Below are 16,449 nucleotides of genomic sequence, written 5' to 3'. Positions count from 1 at the left end.
CATCTCCTTCTAGATCAGAATATGCTACAGCTCACAATTTGTGGGCTTTAAAAATTACGTAAAATTCTCTTGCCTGCAATCTGCAAAAATGGCACCAGAATATTTTTTATTCTGTTGATCTGGTTTGTGCTTTATTTTTTTCCAGCTTTAGTGAGATATAATTGACAAAGAAATATTACATATACATAAAGTATAAAACATGATGTTTGATATATCTATACATTGTGAAATGATTAAGTCTTTAATCCATTTTGAGTTAATTTTTGTTTAGACCCAGGTTTGAGTTCAACTCCATTCTGCACGTGGATATCCAGTTTTTTCAGGACAATTTATTTAAGAGATTATCCTTACCCCATCGTGTATTCTTGGCACCCTTTGAGATGATAAATTGACTGCATATGTGTAGGTTTATTTCTGTGCTTTCTTCTGTTGCATTGGTCTGTGCATCTGTTTTTATTCCAGTACCACACAATTTTGATTACTATAACTCTATAGTATGAAATCAGGAAGTGTGATACCTTCAGCTTTGTCCTTCTGTTTGACAATGCTTTGGTTTTTCAGGGTCTTATGTGGTTCTGTACAAACTTTAGTATTGTTTGTTCTATTTCTGTAAAAAAAAATCATTGGAATTTTGATAGGGATTACATTGAATCATTAGTTTGCTTTGGGTAGTGTGAACATTTTAACAATATTAATTTTTAAAAACTATAAATTAGATCTTTCCATTTATTTTTATATCTTCTTCAGTTTCTTTCATCAGTGCTTTATATTTTTCAGTGCAAAAATCTTTCCTTTCCTGAAATTTGTTTCTAAGCATTTCATTCTTTTTGATGATAAGGTAAATGGGATTATTTTCTTAATTTTTGATCATTTTCTTAATTTTTGATCATTTGTTGTTAGTATATAAATACAACTGATTTTTGTGTATTTTTGCAACTTTGCAACTTCCCTGAATTGATTAATTATAACAATATTTTGTTACAATCTTTAGGGTTACAAAACCATTTATATAAAATCATATCATCTGCAACAAGGCAGTTTAGTTTCTTCCTTTCCAATTTGGATGACCTTTATTTCTTTTTCTTACCTAATTGCTGTGGTTAGGACTTTCAGTAGTTTATTAGGAGTGGACACTTTTGCCTTGTGTTTTTTTTTGGGGGGGGGTGGGTGAGTCCTCTGATATATTTTATTGAGTATAGTCGACACACGATGTCACATTAGTTTCAAGTGTACAACATAGTGATGCAACAACTCAGTATTATGCTGAGGTACCACGTGTCACCATGAAAGACTATTGCAATACCATTAACTATTTTCCCTATGCTATACCTTTTATCCCCATGCCTTCTTTATTCCATAACTGGAAGCCTGTATTTCACACTTCCCTTCACCCTTTTTGCCCATCCCCCCATTCTCTTCCCTCTAGTTGGGCACCCTTGTCTTATTCCTAATTTTAAAGGGAAAGCTTTCAGTTTTTCACTGTGGAACATGATGTTGGCTATGGGATTGTCCTGTGTGGCTTTATTAAGTGGAGGTACGTTGCTTTTATACTTTTTTCTTTCTTTCTTTTCTTTTTTTTTGGCCAATGTGATATATTTTTTTTTTCAGGAGTAGTATTTAGTGATTTCTCACTTATATATAACACAGAGTATTCATCCCAACAAGTGCCCTCTTTAATCCCCATCACCCATTTAGCCCATCCACCCATCCAACACCCTCCAGCAACTCTCAGTTTGTTCTCTTTATTTAGGAGTCTCTTACGGTTTGCCTCCCTCTCTCTTTATTTTTCCTTCTCTTCCTCTTTTGTTCATCTGTTTTGTTTCTTAAATTCTGCATATGAGTGAAATCATATGATATTATCTTTCTCTGACTTGATTTGCTTACCATAATACACTCTAGTTCCATCCACATTGTTGGAAATGGCAAGATTTCATTCTTTTTGACTGTTGAATAATATCCCATTGTGTGTGTGTGTATATATGTGTGTGTGTGTGTATACACACACACACACACACACATATATGTATATATATATGTATATATATATGTATATAAATCTTATGATATTTGTCTTTCTCTGCCTGACTTATTTTTCTTAGCATTTCTTAGCATTTTTCTTAGCATTTTTCTTAGCATTTCTTAGCACTCAGTTGTATTCACATTGTGGCAAATGTCAAGATTTCACTCTTTTTGACTGCCGAGTAATATTCTATTGTATATATGTACCACATCTTCTTTATCCATTTGTCATTTGATGGACATTTGGGCTCTTTCAATAATTTGGCTATTGTTGATGGTGCTGCTATAAACATGGTGGTGCATGTGCCCCTTCAAATCAGCATTTTTGTGTCCTTTGGATAAATACTAAGTAGTGCAGTTGATAGGTCATAGGGTGGTTCTATTGTTGACTTCTTATCATGAAAACATATTGATTTTTTATCAAGTGTTTTTCTGTGTTTATTGAGATAACATTTTAATTTTCTATTCTGTTAACGTGGTGTGTCATTTTCATTAATTTACTCTGATGAACCATTCTTGCATCCCAGGGATGAATCCCACTTGATCATAATGTATGGTCCTTTTAACGTGCTGTTAGGTTCAGTTGGCTAATATTTTTTTTTAATTTTTTTAACGTTTATTTATTTTTGGGACAGAGAGAGACAGAGCATGAACGGGGGAGGGGCAAAGAGAGAGGGAGACACAGAATCGGAAGCAGGCTCCAGGCTCTGAGCCATCAGCCCAGAGCCCGACGCGGGGCTCGAACTCACGAACCACGAGATCGTGACCTGAGCTGAAGTCGGATGCTTAACCGACTGAGCCACCCAGGCACCCCTCAGTTGGCTAATATTTTGTTGAAGATTTTTTGTAACTGTATTTATCAGGGATTTGGGCCTGTTTCTTTTTTTACAGTGGCCTTATCTGGCTTTGGTTTGAGAGTAGTGCTGGCCTTGTTAAATACATTTGGAAGTGCTTCCTCTTCTTTAAAGTTTTGGAAGAGTTTGAGAAGGATTGGTATTCCTTTTTTTTTTTTAATTTTTGGTATAATTTTCCCATGAAACCGTCTGGTTCTGGCCTTTTGTTTGAGGTTTTTGATTACTACTTCAGTCTTCTTACTAATAATTATCTGTTTTGATTTTCACTTTCTTTATGATTCAGTCTGGGTAAGTTCTATGTTTTTTGGAATTTATCCATTTTCTTCTAGGTTGCCAAATTTATCCATGGATAATTTGTCAAGATAGTGTCTTATCCTTTGTATTTCTGTGGGATCAGTTGTAATATCTTCTCTTTGATTTATAATTTTATTTATTTGAGTCTTCTGTATTAGTCTAGCCCAAGGTTTCTCAGTTTTATCTTTAAAAGAAAAACCACAACTCTTCATTTCATTGTTCTTTTCTCATGTTTTTCTGGTCTTTCTTTCATTTGTTTGTATTCTATTCTTTGTTATTCCTTGTCTTCTGTTAACTTTGGGCTTAGTTTGTTCTTTTTCTCGTCGTCTTATATGTCAAGTTAGGTTGTTAAAGATGTTTTCCCCCTAGTGTAGATGTTTAGCATTGTAAACATTCCTCTTAAAACCACTTTGCTGCATCCCATCATTTTCAGTACATTGTGTTTCCATGTTTGTCCGCCTCGAGATACTTTTATGGTTTTCCTTGTGAATTCTTCCTTGACCGATTTGTTGCTCAGGAGTGTGTGGTATAGTTTCTACATATTTGTGAGTTTTTCAGCTTTTGCCCTGTTACTGATTTCTAATTTTATGCCACTGTGGTCAGAAAAAATGCTTGATATGAATTTAATCTTCTTAAATTTGTTAAGACTAGTTTTATGGCCCAACATACGATCTATCCTGGAAAATGTTCTGTGAACACATGTGCAAAGCACGTATTTTGTTGCCTGGAATGTTCTGTGTATGTCTACTGGGTCCATTTGATTTATAACATTATTTGAAACCACTGTTTTCTTATTGGTTTTCTGTCTGGATAATTTATTCATTGTTGAAAGTGGGGTACTGAAGCTTTCCTACTGTTACTGTATTGCTCTCTATTTCTCTCATCAATTCTGTTAATACTAGCTTTATATATTGAGATGCTCCAATGTTGGGTGCATATATGTTTACAATGGTTAAATGCTGATAATTAATAGACCGCTTTATTATTATACAGTGACAGATTTTGACTGAAAGTCTATTTTGTCTGATGTGACTATAACCACTCCTGATGTCTTATGGTTACCGTTTACATGGAATACCTTTTATTTTTAATCCCTTCTCTGTCAATGTACATGTCTTCTCAAAGCTAAAATGTGTCTCTTGTAGGCAGCATATTGTGGCATTTTGTTTTTTCTGTTTATTCAGCCACTTTGTGTCTTCTGATCAGAGAATTTAATTCATGTACATTTAAAATGATTATTGATAAGGACTTATTATTGCCATTTTTTGTTTTGCTTTCTGATTCTTTTGTAGTTCCTTTGTTCTTCTCTTCCTGTCTCACTGTCTCTTGTGATGTGTGTGTGTGTGTGTGTGTGTGTGTTTGTGTGTGGTAGTATGTTTTGATTCCTTTTTATCATTTGTGTATCTAGTAGAGGTTTTATTGTCTATGGTTAACACAAAGCTTATATAAAACATCTTACAGTTATAACAGTATATTTTAAGCTGATAACTACTTAACTTTAATTGCATACAAAATCACTCTATGCCTTTACTTGTCCCCCCCCCACATTTTATGCTTTTGATTTCATACTTGACATTTTTATATTATTCACCCATTAACAAATGATGGTAGCTATAGCTGTTTCTATGCTTTTATCTCTTAACTTTGAAATTAGAGTTAAGAAGGATTTATGTACCACCATTACATTATTAGAGTATTCTGGAATTTGACTATGTGTTTTCCTTTATCAGTGACTTTCTATACTTTGATTTTTCATGTTGTTATTTATGTTTTCATGTTGTTTTGTTTCTACCTGAACTCTGATTATCATTTCTCGTAAGGCAAGTTTAATGGTGATGAACTCCCTCAGCTTTTATTTGTTGGTAATGTCAAAATCTTATTTGTTACTAGCAATGTTTATTATTAGTAAAACACTAAACATATATTAAGCAACTATTATATGCCAAACACTATGCTAGTTGTGAGTTTGCCCAACTGTGTATCTTTCACATATTTAAATGAATTCCTTCTAAAGATCAAATAATTTGAAATGTATAACATTGCATTTTCTCTTGTTGGCAACTTTTATTTATTTATTTTTTTTTGGTGTATGGTTGCTGGAAGTTGGTGTTGAGGCCTTTGGTCTCAAGGATTCAGGGATTCAGGCAGCTAATAATTAGCATGGAATTCCCACATCAGACAGTTGTATTTTGTACCACTGAGTACTGATGGACTATCAAAATAAAGATGAGCAGTGCTAACATTTTTCATGTACAGACCTTATTTATTTCTGCCTACCACGGGGTGCCTATCGTGAAGTCTGGCCCATTTTTATTGATCAATAAATTTTACTTCCAAATAAAAATATGATATTTCAAGAATTTTACTTTCAGCAAGCAGTAATACAGTGAGATATTTTGGCCAAAAAGAATTTGGGGAGAATTGATTAGTGTTTGGTGCTGAAAAGGAAAGAATGCATGGAACCATTTGTGTAACTATACCAGTATTTGTTTTACAGTACTTAATTAATTTCTTTTAAAAAGATATATCTACAGTGAATTTTATTACTAGTCATATTAATTACCAAGTGCGTCAATTCCTTCTCAAAGTACTGACATAGCTTGAGAAACCTTCATTCTGTACCATGCATAGATTTGAATTTCCAAAACAGAAAATGATTTCAGATTTAGACACAAGGGCCAATGGAGATATTCTCAAAACTGTGGGTCACTGATTTGTCACTGAGCTAGACTTCCTCCAAAGATAAAGTCTCTTCTGAATCAACCAGATAATGTTGTCTTTGGCAAATGAAAAGCAGAGCTGTATTTGTTCTGTTTGGAAGGGCCAAAGCTGGGTGAGTGTCATTTTGCATCAGGTATTATTTGTGAAATGAACGGCTAGCGTAATGTTACTCTTGTAATCACCTGCTATTAGATTAACTCAAATGCTCAGGGATTGGAAGAACAAATAGTAAATGCTTTTCTATCCTTAAATTAAATGTTGTTTCAGAACACTTCTTAAAGAACTTTCCCTGGGCAAGATTATGAATATGTCTTGGGTGCCCTATCATCCATAGTGCATATGGGACTTTTTTCTGCCTTCCACTTTTTCTCAATTCCCTCATTAGCCTACTGAGTCCATGTGGTGCATATGGAGCTGATTTCTTCCTTTTAGTCTCTGGGATTGTCATATGAGCCAAATATGAACAACACGAGTACGTCATCCCTCAACCATAGAGATTTGTTCAGGGATAAGCATGTGGCTCAAGCTGGGTTACTTAGAATGCTTTCTGGAAAAGATCTTTTATTTTTCCATGTAAGACTGAGATCACCTGTGGACGTTTTATGTCCCAGTAAAGCAAAACTAAGAATGAAACCATGAGAAGCCTAGAGAAGAGGGAAATAGAGCCTTGATTGTATTAGAACTATTGTGCTGCACCCACCTTAAGATTAGAGTTACATGATTTAGGAACCCCCTCTTTTTCCCGGATGCTAATTTGAATGAGTTCTGACTGCTGTAACCAAAAGATTCTTGGCAAATACCTCTTTTCAGATTTGTGCCGTAACTACTTTGTGCCTCTTGATGACCCCAAAGTAGTATCTCAGCCTGCCCTCCCAAGTAAGTGACACAACAAACACTCTACCCTATAATCATAGCCATTCTACCTTGTATCTCAGACCTTAAGGTCTTTGCTAGAAACCTGACTTGGTAATTTTGCACAAAGTCTTGTAGATAAACATGTAAAAGGCTTGTTAGTTTTGGGGGAATATTTACATTGTATAAGAGAACTCCATATCCTGAGTACAATACAATGTTTTAGCATGTCAGAAAGATTAAATGAAGTCTGAAACTTGAAGATAAAGTGGAGTTGTGTGCATATTCTTGCACTTGGGTTAAAAAAACAAAACCAAACCCTGCATTCACATACTTAAAAGTATATTTTGTGCACTTCCTTTGAGCTAGGCACAGTGGAAGGAACTAGGACCCAATAGAGAGTAAGAGGTTTCTGCTCTCATGGAAAAGATTCATTTTGTATCAGGACATTTTGACATGGATCCAATAAAAATACAAATAAATGTGTAATCAAATCTATGATAAGTATTGGTCTTTGGGCATAGGTAATGGGGGGCTGTTGTGTTCAGGGATAACTAAATCCTAGAGGAAGTGATAATGGAGTATACATTTGAAGGTTGAATAGGAGTTAAAGAACTGAAAACATGAGAGTGAGGGTAACTTCTAGGAAAAAGAAAAGTCTTTCCAGAAGGAGAAACCAGCTTTGTAAAAGATTCTCAAGTGGGAAGATTCACGATTTCTTTGAAGAAGAGAGAGTGGCAGCAGATGAGACAGAAGATGTAGACAAGGGACCAGATGAAGCCAGGCCTTTCAAGTCATGGTGACAGTTGTTGTCTTTACCTTTCAGGAAATAGTAAGAAAGACATTTAAGGATTTTAGTTCGCAAAGTGACATGCTTAGGATTATGTTTTAGAAGTTATCGCTGCAACTTCATGATTTTGAGGTCTGGCTGGTATTAGAATCACCTGGATTACGGGGTTCCTGTCCCATTCCAGTAGAATCAAAGTCTCAGGTGTGTGCCCCTGGATCTGGTCATTTTAAAAGCTCCCTCCAGATGATTCTAACGTAAAGGTAGGCTGGAGAATCACAGATGTAAACCAGGTAGGAGATGTAAGCGCATCTGTGATAGAGGCTCTGCGAGCTGGCTTCTCTGTATGACTCAAGGTTACCGCCACCAAAGCTAAGATTATCATGGACTGCGTTAATAGAAACATAGTTCCTAAATGAGAGAGAGTTTTGTTCCTCTGCCCCCAAATTAGACCTAGCACACCTGAAGAGTTTGTTCAACTCTCGGCATCAGATTTTAAGAGAAAACTAGCCAAACTGAAGCATTCCTAGAAGAGGCAAATGAGGTGGTAAGAGGAATCTGCACTGTCATGAGCAGAAATGATCCAATGGCACCAGAGAAGTTGAAATTGTAGTCAAGTAGTTCTTCACAAAGGATGATTTAGGACCTCCCTTTTCAAGGAAGTCCAAGGCTTCCATTGATTCAGAGGGTAAATACGAGGTCCAACTACTTCCCAGTCATAGACATTGGAAACAATGGCAGGAGATGGTGTAGACAAGAATCCATGTCCTCATGGAGTTGATGTTCTAGTTGAGAATGAAGTTTTCTCACTCACATGATTCTTAAAGTCGGAATTTTAAATTGACCTTTATAGTTAGTGGCTTTAGAATCGGGACGTGTCATAGGGAGATGTATTTCAGTTGTTAATTTTAGAACATTAAAAGTAGAAGTTTCTGAGAAGCTAGGAGGTCAACATCCATGGAAGAATTCTAGCAGAAGTGGCCATTGTAGAATCTAAAGACAGGATTGGAAGATGTGATAGGAAGGAGATTATTAAGTGATCTAGTCTAGTAATCCCTAGAGTCGTTTACAAAACTAAAAAAAAACAAATATTACACCTTAAGTGCTTTATTATGCATTATCTCACGAGATTTATAACACTCATCATGCAGATGGGGAAAATGAAACCACATCACACTATCATTTTGGAAGTTAAAAACATGACTTTACAAGAGTAAAAAGATGTCAGAAATTTAATTTGACTCATTAATTGATGAGGACATCAGTATGATGGTAAGACTGGGTCCAAGAACATTTGAGGAGCTCTTTGTTTATGAGTGTGTTAATAAAAGAATGTTAGTACAAGATTACTAGCTGGGACACAAAACGGATTAATGTTTCACAGGGCAGTAAACCACATGGGATTATTTTTTTTTCTACTGGATAAAAATAATTTGTACCTTTCACAGAAAAAAGTCTTTAAAGTAACATAACTTCACTAAATTCTGGACCTTTATTTAGTAGCAAGTAGTAAATGGAGCAAAGCACATTTCCTTTAGATAATTCTTGAGAGAGCATGTGACAAGCACCACATAAAACATTGAAAGCACATGATTATCTTTTGGCCTTCTTTTCAAGTTTTGGATAATTTTTCTTACCATTAGAACAGGTAAATAACTTTTCAGGATTTTTGAGTTTCAGTGATGAGGCTGGTCACAACCGATCCATCTTTCTCCAAATATCCCCCCAGAAATGAGCCATGTAGCAAGTATTTTGGGGGGAAAGGTACTGGGGACGCACCTTTTGAATCACATCACCATTGTCCAGCCTTTGTATAAGTCGGAGCTTGTTTTTTCCAGCTGCTTTATGTTGGTTTGTTTACCCGATTCCTAAAACATTTGTAAACCTCTCAAATTTAACTTCTCGACCTATTTTGTTTCTGCGAAAGTAGTTTGGCACACTAAACATGATTAATAAGTAGCTAGTGGTTCATTAACTGCTTGCTGCTGTTGGCTCTAAGACAAAGACTCTGGAACCCCAGGTAGACATCTGATTCTTTAGAATTTATTGCAGCTGTTTGCTCAGTAAGTTTTCTTTCTCAGTTTCTGGAGTGTGTGGGGGATGGGGTGGCGGGCGGGGGGAGGGATGGTTGTTGTTAATTGAGGATGTCACAGTTACCAAACAGGGAATTGTAATTGTTAGTGGTTTCCTATTTTTAGAGTGGTAATCTTGAGCTCTTCAGGTTCCAGACCAAGTCCAGTTCTCTGCAAATGGCACTTTGTTCAGCCTCATGTAAGTGACGGCAGATTTGGTCTCACTGTTTTCCTTTCCTGTGAGTTAATCTTGAGGAAAGCCTTGAGTGTTAAGTTCAGGGAGTAAATGAAAAGTAGCTATGCAGTGGGCTTAATGTTCCAAGAAGGTATTAGGATACTTGCCTATGTTTAAGGAGATAGGCCCCTATTACGTAAAGGTAAAGTGGCAGAAAACTAGACAAATAGCTTATTTTAAGAGCTCAAACTAAATGTAAGAGCACAGTTTTGCTTTTTGAGTTAAGAGAAAGAGTCCAATATTTGCCCCATTGAGAGAAAACTAAGTTGAAATTTATAGGCATTGTAATAATATTTCATAAATATAATTAATTATATATATATAATTATATATATATATATAAATATATAAGTAAATATCATATTTAATGTATCTTATAGGCCACTTTATGTGAGTTATCTCACCAAATTCCTCAACAATTCCACGAGGTAGAATCTATCATTGTTTCCATTTTATAGATGAGGAAACTGAGGTCCTTAGGGGTTCAGCAAGCTGGCCAAGATTCACAGTCAGTAAGAGAGACAAAGTTAAGATTAGACCAAGGTGAACTGATTGCAAGCCTATTCCTGGGAAGGTTAGATGGCATTGCCCTTCCCCAATGATGCTGGGATGGAGAAAGCACATAGAAAATTAGCCAAAAGCCCATTTTCCAACCTCAGCTCCAGCATTAACTGTCTTTGCATCTCTGGATGAGTCATCTCATCTGTCTGGGTCTCCATTTCCCTCTACAAAATGAAGGGTAGAAACAATTTGGATTGGATGATCTCTGGGGTTCCTTCCAACTCTGGAGTCCTCGGATTCTATAATTGCATCCTAACCGTAGAGGTGCACGTGCTCCCCTCCCCACACACATACATACACTGCTTCCCAAAGCAAAAATCTAATCCTGCTGTGAGCACCTATTGCAATTTGATGCTAAATTCAAGACCCCACCAGATCCTGTTATTTACAACAGCCCCTCAGGAACACACGACACTTTCTAAAATCTGGTGAGCCCGTTCTTTAAAATAAGTTGCTAATGGGATGTGATTTTAGGACATAAAATATTAATTAAAAAAACCCCCTCAAAACAGATGAGGCTTTCTCTATAAATCATCCCTTTCCTACAGTGTTACCTTGACAACTTAGCTTTGACTCTTTATAAATGGGGTTTTCAGTGTAGGAGAAGAGGGGTGTCCTCATGGTATCTTTCAAGATTTTCTCGTGTTTGACGGTAAGAGGAAACGTCAAAAGTCGATCACGAAATCCAGCAGAGTGTACACAGGACATCTTGATGGAATGTCATCCGGAAATAATCACAGGTGCACAGAATTAGGCCCTATCCTGATTAAAGGTACGTTATTTTCTCCTTTCTGTTCCCTGTAACCATCACACGTCTCAAGAGCATGGGAAATGTTACATTCCTGGACCAGCACAGCTACAGAGCAGACAGCAACTAAAATGCCTGAAAAATAATTGCATTATTTTTAGTTGCAGCAGCCAAGATGCACATACTAGGATGAGGGGAGAACTCTGAAGTACTGAACCAAAATCTAGAAATACTAAAACTACTGTTCCCCCTCCAGCAATTGAGATTTTGAGCAATGACTGAGGCAAAGGCAGGTAGGGAGATTCAATTAGAATTCGCATCTCTCAGCTGTAAATAGGCTCGTTATCAGGGCTGGCAAGAGCTCAGTGGGCTCACAGGGCTGAGCCCGGGCCTGCCAGGGGAAGAAGTTAAAAATGGGCAGTGCTGAGCAGCAGAAGACTCCTCTCCGGCATCTGGCAGCACAGAGCAGAACCTGGAGAATGGATGAACGATCCGAATTGGTTCTAGAAGCCCTTTCCCTTGGGGTTGTGAACGTGAGCCCAGCAGACGCCACGGACGCTGTTGCAGGGGAGCGAGTCTGTGCTTGACACATGTGTTTCCCATTGATAGCTGGAGACAGACCAGTAGCTCTGAGTTGGCCTGACAAAGCCTTATTGAAGTATAGACAGAGTACGGTTTCAAAGCCGTCAGAGAAAGAACGGGAATGCTGTTCAGGAAATTCTTCAGGCATGGGCAGGGACTTGGCTGCAATTCTGCAGTTGGAAAATCTGACTGGGGCAGCTTCTGAACACAGGCTGGGCCTGCTCACGCTCGGCGGGCTGAGCGGCCGCCTCCTTCAGAGCCTCTCGGCTCACTCTGGGCTTGTGGGCGATTTTCATCAGGCGCTTTGTGAAGCAGACAAGCGAGGTAGGGCACTGTTAAGTTTTTACATTTCCACGCTTCTTTTCACTTTCTCAGCCTGCTGTTTGTTTGCAAGTACTGGGAGTTTTTGGCCGGTGTGTGTGTGTGTGTTGCAAGTTAGAACTCCATCCCTTCAAACGTTCGGTGTGGACTTGTAATCATTTTTTTTTTCCTCCCCCATACCCTCTTCAAGTTCTGATTTCCAGCAGGACTGAGACACTTTTGAAAGTTGGGATTTAGCTAGCAACACAAACGGGAAAAGAAAAGTTTGCGAATCCTTGGGCGGTCACCCTGTTCCCACCTTCTGTAACTTATCTGCGTGGAAGGACGGTTCGTTGGCACGAAAGATCATTTGAGATGAAACTATCTGTGTTCTTTGTTTCATGAGAGCTTTGAGAGGGGTGTTTTTAGCAGAAAATAGCTTTCATTTTAGCAAGGAATCAGAATTGGAAGTTTCTATTTTGGATTACATTTTCAGAGTGTGGGAGCAGATATGTGTGTATGAGTTCCTGGCATCTCTTATTATTCTACGGGATTTGGGCTGTCATTAAGGAGCCCACTGATAGGTTTGCCTAGAAATATGCTGGATCAACATTTGTAATTCTGTTTCTATAATAGTTTTCAACTATCCTGAGTTGAAAAGTTAGTGGCAGTTTTACTCTCAAAAACTACTTCTGTATTTTGGAAATAGAGACAACTAAAGGGAAACAGAAAACAGTAGTTTCTTCATAATCATTGCTATAAGACACATAGGATGGGGTGAATTTTAGCTCCTTAATTGATTTTATTTTGCACTTCACTGGAAAGAGTGCTTTAAAAAAACCCAACTTTTTAAATAATCCTTCCTCATATGTATCAGCTATAATGCAGTACAGGTTTTTATACCCCACCCTGGGAAAGCTCTACCTTATTCTGTGCTTAGCATTTGGAAAATACACTGTGTAATTGCACTTAAGAAACTCGTTCAGCTCAGGAAGGGCTGGGCAAAATCTCACTCCAGCTTTGTGATTACTGGCAGAGCAATTGGTGACAGCTCTTGTGCTCTCCAAAGGGTCTTGGCCAAGAGTCAAGCTGGAGAAAAAGTTGAATGAATGGATTCAGGTGCGTGTTTACTTTAGTTTTAAAATCTCTCAGTGAGGAGCTAACAGTCCAGATTGATGGGTGAATGAGGGATACAGGGCTGGAGCTCTTCATCTTCTGTGTAAGACGTCTGTGCAGGCCGACCTCTGTCCTCTCGGTGGAAAGTCCGCACTCTCAGCCCTCATTTTCTCCACAGTTGTGCACTTGGAGGAAGGAATTGGGAAATGGGGGCCAGCAGGGGTGCTTACTCGAAGAGTGGAATGCAAACATTTTTTTCATCAGTCTTATCTCTGTGTTATGTTGGGTGGCGAGGGTTTGGGACGCACAGGATGTGGGACAGAAACAAATGTGCATTTGGAAGTCAGCATAGACAGTGACTACATTGGTGTTTTTCCTAAGTGCCTACTGGGTGAGCAGAATGCCAGGACACATTAGGAACCGACATGAGCCATAGCCAAGCCCACTGCCAGTGAAAAAGGAGACTCAAGTGAGCTCTAATGTCATACTTGTCTAAATTTAGCCTGTGTCAAGCACTGAGCAGAGCAGGCGTGAAATGGCAGCTCCGGGTTACAGAATTTTGAACGGCAGCGCCTAAAACTTGGAAGAAACTTTATAGTTTCCCTTTTTTGGAAGTATAGGAGGGGCGAATCAAGCTCCCTTGACATTTGAAAAGAAAAAGAAGGGGTGGGAGGGTAGAGGAGAAGGAATCAGGGCAGAGGTGCAGGCAACAGGGTAGAGGAGTGGCCACTCCGCACAGGGGGCAGCGAGGGCAGAGGGAGGAGACGGTGACCAGGAATGAAGCCTGCGGACTAGAAACAGCACAAACCAGCAGGCACCAATTCATTCGCTTGAAGTGCGTGGATAAACCACGGTCTCGGCGAGAATCGTTTTACCTTCTAACACGCTGGGAGACCCTGTGGCCAGTCTACCCCGCTGTGCCTTCTGGAAGCAATCAGAAAGCACATTTTGTAAGAACGGCAACGCCCAGGGGTTCAGATTTCCCAAGCAGCGAGGGAGCAGACTCTTAAGGCTTTATTTTTAACCCCTCTTTCTTCCATCCAGAGGTATTCCCACTGGGAGTATTGAGTGACTGGACCAGGTGTGGATGGGTGAGTGATTGTGGTGACCAGTTGGTTCTAGGCCCTGCCCATGGACACTTTGTCATAAAGACAAAGTTTTTCAGAGGAAGATAAAAGGATACATAGACTTTATTTTGGTGAATGAAATTATTTAAATTATTTTTAATTAAAAAAAAAAAAACATCTCTAAGGTCATACCTGTACCATTTATTGGTGAAAGTGTTTAATTCTACTTTCATAAGGTTAGGAGGTTCATAGAATCTTGGATTTGACCATCCGGAAGAGACCTGGGCCATCCTGTAGTGCAGAATTTCTTGAGTATGAGTAATACGGAAACCCCTTTCATAACAGGGTGTTTGTGGGGGAAATCAATGCCCTCATTATCGACTTAATTATTTTATTGTACTGTCACATATGTACAAACCGAAAATACCCACCTAGATACTACCTCTCTGTTTTAATCATTCTTGAATAAACATAGTCCTAAAACAAAATTTTGCATTAAATACAGAGAAATATATCTCATAACATTCAGATTATGAACTTTGGTTTCTTATGTAGAAGATGCATTATTGGAATTTAAAAAAAAAATTGTTAATGTTTATTTATTTATTTTTTTTTGAGAGAGAGAGACAGAGCATGAACGGGGGAGGGTCAGAGAGAGGGAGACACAGAATCTGAAACAGGTTCCAGGCTCTGAACTGTCAGCACAGAGCCCGACGCGGGGCTCGAACTCACGGACCACGAGATCACGACCTGAGCCGAAGTCGGATGCTTAACCGACTGAGCCACCCAGGCGCCCCATGGAATTTAATAAGGTTTACACCATGAATATGGGACTAACACGTACCCAGAGATTACTTTGATCCCAGCACACTTACATTTCTATATCCTGGACAGACACTTGATTCTTCAACAGCTGTTTTCTCTTCCCATCTACCTTCACTCTGTCCTTTTATTTGCACCTTGAAGGAATATGCCATTTTATGTTGTGTCACATTCTTCTCCTTTCTCTCTTCATAAAAATTAGAATGGAGTCATTTGTCACCCACACGATCACATGGTTAATACAAATACAGACACCAAAGCTGTGTGGTAGTAGGCATTAGTTGTGAATCTGACCTATATTTTCTAGGACAAAATTTACACCAAATAATCACATCAAAAAAAAAAAGAAAGAAAGAAAAACACAAGAACAGATTTGGTGAAGAACTCTCAGGTCTCAGGGAAGATTTGAGGATCTCTCATGGGGTCTCCACGTTAAGAGATGCTGGTCCTGGCTGGTTTTGGTTCCATGGAAGAACCTTGTCAGGAATCTGGGGAAGGATGGTTCTGGAACTGGAAACACCCTCTCCGTATTTCTACTGTAGCCCAGCTACTTTGACTTGTTTTCTGTATTGGGGTTTTGCAGGAGATTTCATCTGAAAAGGGAGTTCTAAGGCAGTACCTGTGAAACTTGTGTTTGGCTACAGTAATAGAAACTCTGCTCACAGAAGTCTGAAGGTATAAGGTATTGCTTTTGGTGTGGACAGGTATAGGTCATGCTTGGACAGTCCAGGGCTAGTGTGACAACTGAGCACTGTCCCCAGTGAACACAGCTTCCTTTCTGCTTCCCCATCTTCTGCCCTTTAGCTGACCTTCCTGTGCTCATGTCCGTGCATCGTGTCTAAGTCAGGGCACAGGTGGCAGGGCATGAAGGGGAAAACACCTTTCCTCATGAGACTTTGTCCCTTTCATCAGGAAGGGATCCTGTCCCATGTAGACTTCCCCTCGCATCTCAGAATACACACCCAGAACTGGACTGTGTACCCACTGGTCCCATGCGATGATACTACCATACTGGGTTGCAGCCAACCATGCTTCACCCTCTGGGTATGGAGTAGGAACCCACAAATTCAGATCGAGATTTCTGCCAGATGATGAGCCTATCAGAGCCTATCTATTATCAGTGAACACCAGGGAGGATGCCTGTAGGACAGGCATGGACAGTTGGGGCCACAAATGCTTAAAAACAAAAAACAAAACAAGAACAGCAACAACAACAACAACAACAAAATCAAATAAACAAATACATTTGAAAAACACTGCCTAAATAATCTATTCCTTCCACTTTATGGAAGCAGACACTGAGATCCGGAAAGTGAACACTGAGATCAAAAGACTGTCTAAGGGACACAGGCAGTCTGCGACAATGGCAATGCTTCTTGTTTCTTGACTATGAGTCTGGTGTGGACTACATGTTATATG

The 16,449-nt window shown here is 38.8% G+C and overlaps 1 protein-coding gene across 2 annotated transcripts in view; it reads left to right on the top strand.

Annotated features, from left to right (window-relative positions):
- Positions 1-16,449, top strand: part of SGCD (sarcoglycan delta) — a 931,341-nt gene that overhangs the window by 538,641 nt on the left and 376,251 nt on the right. Inside the window, exon 1 of one of the 2 annotated variants that reach the window (XM_007077579.3) lies at positions 11,942-12,049. The exons of the other annotated variant lie outside the window; for it this stretch is intronic. The gene's annotated coding sequence lies outside the window, so the exon portion shown is untranslated. Of the gene's footprint in view, positions 1-11,941; positions 12,050-16,449 lie in introns of those variants that run through there. 2 annotated transcript variants of the gene reach the window in all.

Source organism: Panthera tigris, chromosome A1, assembly GCF_018350195.1.
Source record: "Panthera tigris isolate Pti1 chromosome A1, P.tigris_Pti1_mat1.1, whole genome shotgun sequence".
Classification (NCBI taxonomy): Eukaryota; Metazoa; Chordata; class Mammalia; order Carnivora; family Felidae; genus Panthera; species Panthera tigris.
The sequence above is the reverse complement of the archived record's forward strand: the minus strand, read 5'-3'. Positions and strand labels throughout refer to the sequence as shown.